General features: G+C 43.7%; 1 protein-coding gene across 3 annotated transcripts in view; it reads right to left on the reverse strand.

Annotated features, from left to right (window-relative positions):
- The window catches only part of EHF (ETS homologous factor), a 60,607-nt gene extending 47,540 nt beyond the window's left edge, over window positions 1-13,067 (reverse strand). For all 3 annotated transcript variants that reach the window (XM_069965165.1, XM_069965167.1, XM_069965166.1), the window contains exon 1: window positions 12,982-13,067. The gene's annotated coding sequence lies outside the window, so the exon portion shown is untranslated. The remainder of the gene's footprint in view (window positions 1-12,981) is intronic.
- Window positions 13,068-13,598: the final 531 nt, after the last annotated feature.

Genomic DNA, 13,598 nt, shown 5'->3' on the forward strand with positions numbered 1-13,598 from the left:
GTCCCCCTCTTTCCCCCTCTATAGATGGTACCCCTCTTTCCCCCCTTATAGATGGTCCCCCTCTTTCCCCCCTTATAGATGGTCCCCCTCTTTCCCCCTTTATAGATGGTCCCCCTCTTTCCCCCTTTATAGATGGCCCCCCTCTTCCCCCCTTATAGATGGTCCCCCTCTTTCCCCCCTTATAGATGGTCCCCCTCTTCCCCCCTTATAGATGGTCCCCCTCTTCCCCCCTTATAGATGGTCCCCCTCTTCCCCCCTTATAGATGGTCCCCCTCTTCCCCCCTTATAGATGGTCCCCCTCTTTCCCACCTTTATAGATGTTCCCCCTCTTTCCCTCTTTATAGCTGGTCCCCCTCTTTCCCCCCTTATAGATGGTCCCCCTCTTCCCTCTCCCCCCTTATAGATGGTCCCCCTCTTTCCCCTTTATAGATGGTCCCCCTCTTTCCCACCTTTATAGATGTTCCCCCTCTTTCCCTCTTTATAGCTGGTCCCCCTCTTTCCCCCCTTATAGATGGTCCCCCTCTTCCCTCTCCCCCCTCCCTTATAGATGGTCCCCCTCTTTCCCCCCCTTATAGCTGGTCCCCCTCTTCCCTCTCCCCCCCCCTTATAGCTGGTCCCCCTCTCCCCCCCCTCCTCCCTCCCCCTTTATAGATGCCCCCCAGTGAGTAAATAACACAAAAATAACTAAATATAACTCACCTACCCTGCGTTCCCCCGTCGATCCTCTCTCCGTCTGATGCGCAACTGCCGGGGGTGTCCCGTCCTCTCCCCGGCAGCGCGCACATCACACAGCTCCTAGTGCCGCCTGGGCCCTGACTTCCGGTACGTGCGCTCCCAGTACCGGAAGTCAGGGCCCCAGGCGGCACTAGGAGCTGTGTGATGCGCGCGCTGCCGGGGAGAGGACGGGACACCCCCGGCAGCCGCGCATCAGACGGAGGCAGCCGGAGACTCTTGTGACCGCAAGCGAAACAATGCTTGCGGTCACAAGAGTGCAGTGGCGGGGGGGCCTCCCGGGCGGCATTATAATGTGGGCGGCAAGGCATGGGCCCCCCCGGAGCCTCGGGCCCCGGGCGGCCGCCCAAACCGCCTACATTATAATCCGCCACTGGGTTGGAACATGGCAGCAAAGGTGGCGACCAAAGCCAGGGGGGAACCCTGTAAGAAAACTGGCACAAGGTGTGTGGGGGTCAAATTAATAGAAGAAAACACCATATAAAGCAGATGAGGTGGGGGTCCCTGTCTTCCTGCCACTCTGCTACTTGGAAACATAAGGCTATCACAGTCCATTCAATTTACTCCACTGACACCTTTGCGCCCCCTAGAGTTATCCTTCATAGAGCGATGACCCTCATCTATTTTTTTTTTTTTTTGGAGGACCCAGCCTGTCAATTCATTACATAGATGACATATTGACTTCTATGTAATACTTTGTGTTCCCTGCGGTGGTGCTGCAGAACGATTATTGATTAAATTTGAACGGTATAACGATTTTTCGCACGATAATCGGTCTCTGTAATAGGGCCCTTACTGTGATATTTCTAAACAGATTACAGATGATCACTGGGATCTACCGCATCCAGACCCCTTATAGTCAACAAGCCATATGCTGCGTTTCGAATTCGAATTTCGCTTTTAGTTTGAATTTCCGCAATAACGATCGCATTTGAGCGATAATCGTTCCGTGTAAACACAACGAACGATCAAGCGACGAGCGAGAAATTGATCATTTTGATCTTTCAGCATATTCTCAAATCGTCGTTCATCGTTCACTAAAAATTCGCAGATCGCTTTGAGTAAACAGTCTTTCAAAGATTCCCCCTATGTGAATGTTGGGCTTAAGCGATCTTAAAAAACGGTCACAATAACGATTTTTCTTTTGAATTTTCTAATGATTTTTCTAACGATTTATTCATCTAAACGCTGATTGTTATAGAAACCTCATTGTCGCTTCAAAATCGTTAAACGATCGATTGGGGAATTATTGCTTCGTGTAAACGCAGCATTAGAGGAACCTGTTTAACAAAACAAGACATCCCCTTTAAGACTAGAATTAGCTGGTTATTATGATGGAATTCAATGGAAACGGTAATGCCGGTAAAGGCCACTTAAGGATATCACAAGAGACAATAGAAATAATAATAATCTAGGTCAGTGAGTAGAAACATATGAGTCACGCAGGTCTTACCGGTCAGAGATCACATGTAAATAATCACATTAATAAATTACCTATAAATTACCTATACATGACATCATCAGGTGGCTCTAAATGAAACCTTCATTTTGATCTCAGTCTAACCACCTGACCATCAATATTCTCTATATTCTATATCTTTGTACTCCATATTAGATATATTCCACCTAAGGGGTTAATAGAAGTAGAGTCTGTAATTAACAACCCTCTTATTTGAGCTACATTAGATACAAAGATAGTCTCCTCTTCTGGAGGACCCTGCATTTATTATTCAGAAATCCAGTTGATTTCAATGGGTTCAGTGCAATACTTAATTTCTCCTCTAGGGCTGCTGTCGGGAATTTGAACATTTGCATACATGTTCTGTTGCCGAGAAATCAATAGATCATTGGGTACCATTGGGATCGCCCTTACTGCGCCAGAAGAGCTTGTTTGCACAAATGTAATCAATCAAAATCAATAAGCCCAAATAAAAACAGTTCAGCCCACAAAAAACGAACCATTGCAATGTATGTATATATATATATATATATATATATATATATATATATATATATATATATATATAAAAATCTGAATAAGGGACAGCACAGTTATTTTAAAGGGGTATTCCACTCAGACATAACTTTTCTTATGTTGCTGTCTATGGCGAGACTAAATTTGTTCTATACTTGTTATTATCTATTCAGTCTCCTTCCCCCAGTTCTAAACTGCTGCTGCTTTCTGCTGAAGACATTAGAAACTGTGTGTAAGCTATTCTGTTCCTCTCCTCCCCCCTCCCTTCTGAGACACCTGATGTAAACAAGTCTTTATCTGCAACTTTAAAGCTTCTTTGTAATGCTGAGATGGTTATTTTGAGGTCAAGTTGGTAACGAACTCGCTGTGTGCATGACAAAGTTGCAGATAGGGACTTGTTTACATCAGCTATCTTGGAAGGGAGGAGGGGGAGACGGAGAGAAAAGCTCACACAGATTTTTGTGTCTTCAGCAGAAAGCAGCAGCTCAGAACTGGGGGAAAAAGGCTGAATAGATAATAACAAGTATGGAAGGAATTGTTAGTCTCACCATGGGCAGCAACATATCAAAAGTTATGTTTGAGTGGACTACCCCTTTAAGTTTTAGGTGTCTAGTTAATGTCGTAAAACATATAACTGTATAAATTCAACATCGCTGTGGTCATGTGGTCATAGTGGTAATATAAGTAACATTTATGCCACACAGTGAATTCCATAAAAAGAACCTAACCCCCTTCGCGCCAAATAAATAAATGAAGTGGATTTGTGTTTTTCCCCCCATTATGTCGCATTTAAAATTTCTAAAAATCTCAATATTGTATATTGTAAAGTGGACATTGCCAATAAAGAACACAACTTGCTCCGCAAAAAACAAGTCCTCTTCTGGCTATGTCAATAGAAAATATGTTTTTGGCCATCCAAGAACCATTGCTTTCATAAGTACTGTTGGTATAGACGGGAAGGGGTTAAACAGATAAATATTCTAATTGTTGCCGAGTGTCACTTTAAATACTTTATAGAAAATTCTACAGGAGAGATTTTCTTTTTATTAAAAACATCCTGTTCCATTGTTTACTTCCTTTCCCTAATTAAGTCCTAGCAAATAATAGTTGACAACATCAAACTTCCGTACTGTCGGCAACACGCGGCCAGAAATTTAGGAGCAAATTGCAGTTGTCTGAACGACGACTATAGAAACTGAGCTGGATTCAACCGAAATTGAGTAAAGGATGTGACAGGTTACTTAGGACCAATGTGGTAGCCAGTCTAAGGGCCCTATCGTTCGTATAACCGTTAACGATAAACAATCTCAAACGACCGCTATTGCCAGAAATCGTTCACCCATTTACACAGAACAATGATTGTTACTTATGATCGTTCTTGCGGTCGTCTTGCCGTCGCTACTGTGAACGACAACTCATTCCATGCGATTGATTTGTGAGCGAGCAACGATAAAAATAAGTTCAGGTCTTACTAAGCGGTCAGCGATTTCTCGTTGTCGTTTAACCGTTAACTGCTATACAACCGAACAATTATCGCTTCGTTCCGAACGATTTAACGATAATCCGAACGATAATCGTCCAGTGGAAGAGGGCCCTAAGGTGATCCAGGACTAAAAGAAACATAGCACATCTATCTATCTATCTATCTATCTATCTATCTATCTATCTATCTATCTATCTATCTATCTATCTCCTATCTATCTATCTATCTCCTATCTATCTATCTATCTCCTATCTATCTATCTATCTATCTATCTATCTATCTATCTATCTATCTATCTCCTATCTATCTCCTATCTATCTATCTATCTATCTATCTATCTATCTTCTATCTATCTATCTCCTATCTATCTATCTATCTATCTATCTCTCCTATCTAGTTCAATAGATTGTCTCGGCACTCCCAAATCGGTTTAGTGAAAATTTATTAGCAAAAGTTCATAACAGTGCAGCACAGCAAACAGGTTATGGTGCTGTGCTGCACTGTTATGAACTTTTGCTAATAAATTTTCACTAAACCGATTTGGGAGTGCCAAGACAATCTATTGAACTGGAATCTAACTGGTCCGTGGTCAGGACGCTCTCTGGCACCCGACACTTCAGGAGGTGTGGCTGAACATTGTTTATATATCTCTCCTATCTATCTATCTATCTATCTATCTATCTATCTATCTATCTATCTATCTATCTCCTATCTATCTATCTATTTCCTATCTATCTATTATCTATCTATCTATTATCTATCTATCTATCTCCTATCTATCTATCTATCTATCTCCTATCTATCTATCTATCTATCTATCTATCTATCTATCTATCTATCTATCTATCTATCTATCTGTCTCCTATCTATCTATCTCCTATCTATCTATCTATCTATCTATCTTCTATCTATTTATCTATCTATCTATCTATCTATCTCCTATCTATCTATCTATCTATCTATCTGTCTGTCTGTCTGTCTGTCTTTCTATCTATCTATCTATCTATCTATCTATCTATCTATCTATCTCCTATCTATCTATCTATCTATCTATCTATCTATCTATCTATCTATTTCCTATCTATCTCCTATCTATCTGTCTGTCTATCTATCTATCTATCTATCTATCTATCTATCTATCTATCTATCTTCTATCTATCTATCTCCTATCTATCTATCTATCTATCTATCTATCTATCTATCTATCTCCTATCTATCTATCTATCTATCTATCTATCTATCTCCTATCTATCTATCTATCTATCTATCTATCTATCTATCTCCTATCTATCTATCTATCTATCTATCTATCTATCTATCTATCTATCTCATATCTATCTATCTATCTATCTATCTATCTATCTATCTATCTATCTCTGTCTGTCTGTCTGTCTGTCTGTCTATCTGTCTGTCTGTCTATCTATCTGTTGTTTTTTCCTGTTTGCGAGTTTTCTTTTTTGAATGACTTTTTTTCTATTAAAAACTTTTGTGAATTGTGCTTTTTTTTTTTTAACTTTTGCAGAATGGTGAAAGGTTGCACAACAATTTTGCTCAATTTTTTATTTAATTAGTCTCAAGTAAAGGTGACCAGGCTAAAAAATATAAAAACTACTTCAGACTCGCCTGCACAAAAAACACATGCACGCTACTTTTAGCAGTAACAGTGGGACAAGAAAAACAAGCGCAAACTAAGAATATTACTGAAGAAAAGGGGGAAAAAGAAACAAATAAATCCCCCTTCTGTCTCCATCATGTAGTGGAGGAAACTTCTGCAAACACCATGACTGGTTGAAGTCGAATGATTATCGTTTAGATTCCAACGATTTAACGATAATCTGAACGATAATCGTCCGGTGCAATAGGGCCCTAAGAGTCCAGTATTATTATTCACCATAAACACAATGTACTAGGGCACCTCAAGGGTCTCTGTCCTTCCTCCCTTACATGCGCCCCCCCACCCCCCAGCTGTTACTGTACCTCCTCTCTGTTAATTAGCTTGCCCTGAAGCTGTCCCTGTCATTTCGCTATTCTTTACATCTATATTCCATATGGTTTTCTCTTCTCTCTGTGTTTGCAAAGTGAAACAGCGCCACCTAGTGTAAAAATAGTAAAACTGAAAAAACATTTTAATCCATAGACTACAACTTTAGACGGAGGTAGACTGTCTCTCTAGTACTGTTTTTCCAAGGACTATCATCTTACAGACTGCATACAAGCTAAATCTATGGAATTAGAACTCAGTACCCTTTAACAGGGTTTCTGTCGGACTTAGTCAGGACTTTTTTATATACAAAATCCTGGGCTGGTTCACGGACGTCTGTGATCATGTACTGGGGGCATGGGATGCGGGACCAGCTCAGGGCCAAAAAAAGAAGAAAAATATATGTATTCTTTTTTTGTAGGTTATTTGTGAATAATGTCTTGTTTAGGGCCAGTTCACACTGAGGAATCAGCGCTGATCACTCACTGAAAATTTGGGCCTGAAAATATAGTACAGAGCCAAATTCCATTGAGTTCAATGGAATTTGTGCTCTGCAAGTCACACAGCAGAATTTCTGCACAGAATTTTATGCGGTGGATCCGCTTTTTGCCAGAAGAAATGAGAGTGGGTTCACACTGTGGAATAGGGGTGTAAAATCAACAGCGAATTCCGTCGCTTGCCCCAGCTCGCAGCTTCACCCGTCCCATAGACGGACGGCGGAATCTGCCCGTGTATAGAATGGATTTTATGGCAAGAGCAGAGATTTTAATAAAATAAATTGTAATAATAATAAAGAATATAGAAGAAGGAAAAACAGGATGTAACTCAGGATCAGTAATATAATGTATGTACACAGTGACCCCACCAGCAGAATAGTGAGTGCAGCTCTGGAGTATAATGCAGGATGTAACTCAGGATCAGTACAGGATCAGTAGTGTAATTTATGTACACAGTGACCCCACCAGCAGAATAGTGAGTGCAGCTCTGGAGTATAATACAGGATGTAACTCAGGATCAGTAATGTAATGTATGTACACAGTGACCCCACCAGCAGAATAGTGAGTGCAGCTCTGGAGTATAATACAGGATGTAACTCAGGATCAGTACAGGATCAGTAGTGTAATTTATGTACACAGTGACCCCACCAGCAGAATAGTGAGTGCAGCTCTGGAGTATAATACAGGATGTAACTCAGGATCAGTAATATAATGTATGTAGAAAGTGACCACCAGCAGAATAGTGAGTGCAGCTCTGGAGTATAATACAGGATGTAACTCAGGATCAGTAATATAATGTATGTAGAAAGTGACCACCAGCAGAATAGTAAGTGCAGCCAGGGCCGGGACAAGGAGTTTTGGTGCCCTAGGCAGAGAAGACAAATGGCGCCCCCCCCCCCCCCCCCCCCCCCCCCCCCCAGAATAGACTGTACGCTATGCGGGGACAGCCAGGAGGCTATACTGTATGTGGGGGTCATGTATACTGTACCCCCTGACTGTAACAGGACCGTGTATACTGTACCCCCTGACTGTAACAGGGCCATGTATACTGTACCCCTTACTGTAACAGGACCATGTATACTGTACCCCCTGACTGTAACAGGACCGTGTATACTGTACCCCCTGACTGTAACAGGACCGTGTATACTGTACCCCCTGACTGTAACAGGACCATGTATACTGTACCCCCTGAATGTAACAGGACCGTGTATACTGTACCCCCTGACTGTAACAGGACCGTGTATACTGTACCCCCTGACTGTAACAGGACCGTGTATACTGTACCCCCTGACTGTAACAGGACCGTGTATACTGTACCCCCTGACTGTAACAGGACCATGTATACTGTACCCCCTGAATGTAACAGGACCGTGTATACTGTACCCCCTGACTGTAACAGGACCGTGTATACTGTACCCCCTGACTGTAACAGGACCATGTATACTGTACCCCCTGACTGTAACAGGACCGTGTATACTGTACCCCCTGACTGTAACACACCGTGCCACCTGAATGTAGTAGTGTCACACATGGCATCCTGAGAATTTAGGTGTCACACACCAGGCCCCTCGGGTATAATGATGGCGCACATTGTGCTATAGGTATAACAGGAATATACAGCGTTCAGGAACAGAGAAAATGATGCAGCACAGGAGCCTCCCCTATACCATGACAGCACAGTCACAGCGCCATATACACATCATATACTGATCCTGCCACATACACCTCCCCTATACCATGACAGCACAGTCACAGCGCCATATACACATCATATACTGATCCTGCCCCATACACCTCCGCTATACCATGACAGCACAGTCACATATACACATCATATACTGATCCTGCCACATACACCTCCCCTATACCATGACAGCACAGTCACAGCGCCATATACACATCATATACTGATCCTGCCACATACACCTCCCCTATACCATGACAGCACAGTCACAGCGCCATATACACATCATATACTGATCCTGCCACATACACCTCCCCTATACCATGACAGCACAGCGCCATATACACATCATATACTGATCCCGCCACATACACCTCCCCTATACCATGACAGCACAGTCACAGCGCCATATACACATCATATACTGATCCTGCCACATACACCTCCCCTATACCATGACAGCACAGCGCCATATACACATCATATACTGATCCTACCACATACACCTCCCCTATACCATGACAGCACAGCGCCATATACACATCATATACTGATCCCGCCACATGCACCTCCCCTATACCATGACAGCACAGTCACAGCGCCATATACACATCATATACTGATCCTGCCCCATACACCTCCCCTATACCATGACAGCACAGCGCCATATACACATCATATACTGATCCTGCCACATACACCTCCCCTATACCATGACAGCACAGCGCCATATACACATCATATACTGATCCTACCACATACACCTCCCCTATACCATGACAGCACAGTCACAGCGCCATATACACATCATATACTGATCCTACCACATACACCTCCCCTATACCATGACAGCACAGCGCCATATACACATCATATACTGATCCTGCCACATACACCTCCCCTATACCATGACAGCACAGCGCCATATACACATCATATACTGATCCTACCACATACACCTCCGCTATACCATGACAGCACAGCGCCATATACACATCATATACTGATCCTGCCACATACACCTCCCCTATACCATGACAGCACAGCGCCATATACACATCATATACTGATCCTACCACATACACCTCCGCTATACCATGACAGCACAGCGCCATATACACATCATATACTGATCCTGCCACATACACCTTCCCTATACCATGACAGCACAGTCACATATACACATCATATACTGATCCTGCCACATACACCTCCCCTATACCATGACAGCACAGTCACAGCGCCATATACACATCATATACTGATCCTGCCACATACACCTCCCCTATACCATGACAGCACAGTCACAGCGCCATATACACATCATATACTGATCCTACCACATACACCTCCCCTATACCATGACAGCACAGCGCCATATACACATCATATACTGATCCCGCCACATACACCTCCCCTATACCATGACAGCACAGTCACAGCGCCATATACACATCATATACTGATCCCGCCACATACACCTCCCCTATACCATGACAGCACAGCGCCATATACACATCATATACTGATCCTGCCTGACCCAGTACAAGGACACACAGACACACAGACCCATGAGGGCACACAGACCCATAGGGTGGGTGCTCATGAACTGTAGGGGGCCCTGTTCATCCCCGGGGGGGGGGGGGGGGGGGGGGGGGGGGGCGCAATAGTGGTAGTTAGTGCAGGGATGTGGCAGTAGGGCATATAAGAGTTAAAAGTTGGCTGTGTAACATGATGTAACAGAAGAACAGTGAGTGCAGCTCTGAAGAATAAAATATAGCGAAACAACAGAATAATTAGTGAAGCTTCGGAGGTGACTGGTAGATAAGACATTAGTTAACAGCAGGATAGTGAGTGCAGCTCTGGAGAATAAATCACAATTTAACAGAATAGTGAGTGCAGCTTTGAAGGATAAGACATGATTTAACGGCAGAATAGTGAATATGGCTTTGGAGGATAAGACATGATATTACATAAGTACAGCTTTATAAGAGGAAAACACAGCTCTGGAGATATGATGGAACAGCAGAATGGTGAGCGCAGCTCTGGGAGAAAAGACAGGAACCAAAGATGAAGGGGTGTAGCGGCAGCACTTGACACGGCAGAGATAAAACAGATACAGATAGCTTTATTGTTTTCTGACAATATACATATACGGCCATTTTGTAAAATTAATTAAATAATTAATTTTTATTCATTAGATAAATCAGATAATCGTTTTAAGGGGTCCCAGTGGTGCAATTATTCAGCTGCGGCTCACACATGCAGCATTATGCGACACAAGTAGGAAACAGTAAGGATCTAAAGACATCTGGGAGCACAGTCTAGTAATAGAAGGCAGGTAGGGCCATGAATAGTGGCTGATAACAGCGAGGCAATAGCTGCACATGTGCATAATGTGATAGTGAACCATGTACCTTACAAGGAGATCCCCCCTCAGGCAGTCTGTGCATTATGCAGATATACAGTTATTGCCTCTCTGTTATCAGCCATCACGCATAGCACTATATAGCTTTATTTTTATGCACATATCCAGCTATTGTCTCTCTGTTATCAGCCATCACACATGACATTACATGCTTTAACTTGTTATACACATGTCCAGCTATTGCTTTCTGTTATCAGCCACCACACATGACATTACACGCCTTAATATCCCCCCGTATCCTGCAGCTGCGATGTCACATAAATGTTTGTATACACATCCTGAAACCAACTATGAATTACACAGAAGCCACAATGCCACGGTATATGTTGGCATCCCTTTCTGACAGGTTTGTGATGTATATCAGCAATGTACTGGTATAACATGGTGTGAATCCAGCCTAACACTATCCAAGCTACAGGTGTCATAGAGGTAATGTGATGCCGCTTCATCTAATCCTTAGAAATCACCCGTCATCTGCTCATTGACATAAATGGCCTCCATGTCACCTTCATTTTACTATACAATGAAGAAGCTTCATTTGCTGAAACTGTAAAACTGTTGCCATGGCAACAACATGACGCCCAGTGAGTTCCCTGCACAAGTCTATTACTAATTCATAGGACTTGTACAGTAAACTTGCTGGGCTCTATTGAGTTGCCTTGGCAACCGACCAGCATCACTAACATGGACTCGGTTTCTCTGTGGGTTATACTGCCACCTGCTGTCTGCGCCTGTCATACCTCCAGCAGCCTGGATGTAGAGGCAGCACCCTGCTTGAAGTGGGGGAGGGGAACAACATTGATCATCAGTATATAGGATAAGTAGGAGGCTGAGAGGGAGAAGATCCTGGTTAGCCCTGTGTTCTCCCTAATATTCTGCTTCCTTCAGTTATCTAGCTGAGTTCTATAGGTGTGATGTCACATAGATACTTGTGGACACATTCTGAAATAAGAAAGCAGCACTGCCCATAATGTCTGTGATGTCATTACTAGAGATTAGGTCATGCATATTGTGAGGTCATCAAAAAATTTCCACCAATCAGAAAGTAGCATTGCCCCATAATGTATGCGATGTTATGGCTTGGAATTCCCACCAATCAGAAGGCAGCATTGCCCATAATGTATGCGATGTTATGGCTTGGAATTTCCACCAATGAGAGATCAGCACTCCTATGAGGTCACGCATATTGTGAGGTCATCAAGAAATTTCCACCAATCAGAGCGCAGCTCACTGGGTATATATAGGTGCAGACGGCTGCTTCTGCTCATTCTGCACAGGAGCAGCAGCCAGAGAGGACCAGGAGGGGAAGCAGCTACAAAGCCAGGAGCAGCATCTAGGATGGACCAGCATGAGGAATAGCTGCAGACAGGAGTGACATCCAGCTGCTTCTGCTCATTCTTCACAGGAGCAGCAGCCACAGAGGAACAGGAGATAAAGAAGATACAAAGCCAATAGCTACCTCCAGGATGGACCAGCATGGAATACAGCCACAGACAGGAGGTGCATGCATGGTGGACTTCATGCTTATAGCAGGTCGTATACATCGATTTTTATAGAGTAATATACATTATATGTAGCTGCTTTTATGGTTTTATCCACAGTAATATCAAAAACAAATGCACATATGTGTTATGATTTTTTTTTACTGTTATGTATGGCTTTTTATTATTATGCTAATTAGGAAGAAGAGCCCAGGGGGCGTTTCCCTACCCACAAGACCCCAGCTTAGTAGGCCCAGCTGCTTTACAACATCCCCTCTGTGCTGCTGTGTAAACTCCGGGTATGATTGACAGCCACTGGGCTATATCAGTCATAATAGGGGGGGGGGGGCTTACAGAGCAGCACAGAGGCGGTGTACTGGGGTGGCTGGACCCTACCAAGCTGGGCTCTTTTTGGTAGTGGAGCGCCCCCCGGATCTTGTACCTGCAGTGAATATGGGATCTAAAGATGATAATAACGAAATGTTAACATAAGAGACACATTTAAGGGGTAAATCACAGATATGTCGGTAAGGTTGTGTTCACATGTTGTGTATTTGCTTGTTGTGTTTTTGCTTAGTTGTTTACTACACCAGGTTTGGTTGCTATGACAACAGTGATGCATCAGTACTAACTGACATCTACCAGCAGCTTGAGGAGCAGCAGTGAGTGGCGCCCCCAGCTGGATGGAGACAGTGCTGCCTCTCTCTTCTGCCCATTTACCTCCTGTAAGGAGAACACAGATGCTGGAGGTGAGTGCTGGGGGATTTATCAGGCCGTCCTATAGTAACTGTCCCTGGTTGCCCATAGCAACCAATCACAGCTCAGCTACCAAATGCCCATGAGCTCTGGTAAAATGAAAGCTGAGCTGTGATTGGTTGCTATGGGTACCAGTTTGTATCTCTAGTGATCACCAATCACAGCTAAGCTTTCATTGTACCAGGGCTCATGGGTATTTGATAGCTGAGCTGTGATTGGTTGCTATGGGCAACTTATCTTAGGGATGATCTCTGTATTAGGGATAATAGAGAACTGTCTTTCATCTACAGGTATCAGGAGTCCACACAGGGACCGGCTTCCTTACAGACAGTGGTAGGAACCACACAGGGACTGGCTTCCTTACAGACAATGGCGGCATCAGGAGACTACACAGGGACCGGCATCCTTACAGACAATGGCAGCATCAGGAGTCCACACGGGGACCGGCATCCTTACAGACAGTGGCAGCATCAGGAGTCCACACGGGGACCGGCATCCTTACAGACAGTGGCAGCATCAGGAGTCCACACGGGGACCGGCATCCTTACAGACAGTGGTAGGAACCACACAGGGACTGGCAT

This window comes from Dendropsophus ebraccatus, chromosome 4 (genome assembly GCF_027789765.1).
Source record: "Dendropsophus ebraccatus isolate aDenEbr1 chromosome 4, aDenEbr1.pat, whole genome shotgun sequence".
In the NCBI taxonomy this organism is placed as follows: domain Eukaryota; kingdom Metazoa; phylum Chordata; class Amphibia; order Anura; family Hylidae; genus Dendropsophus; species Dendropsophus ebraccatus.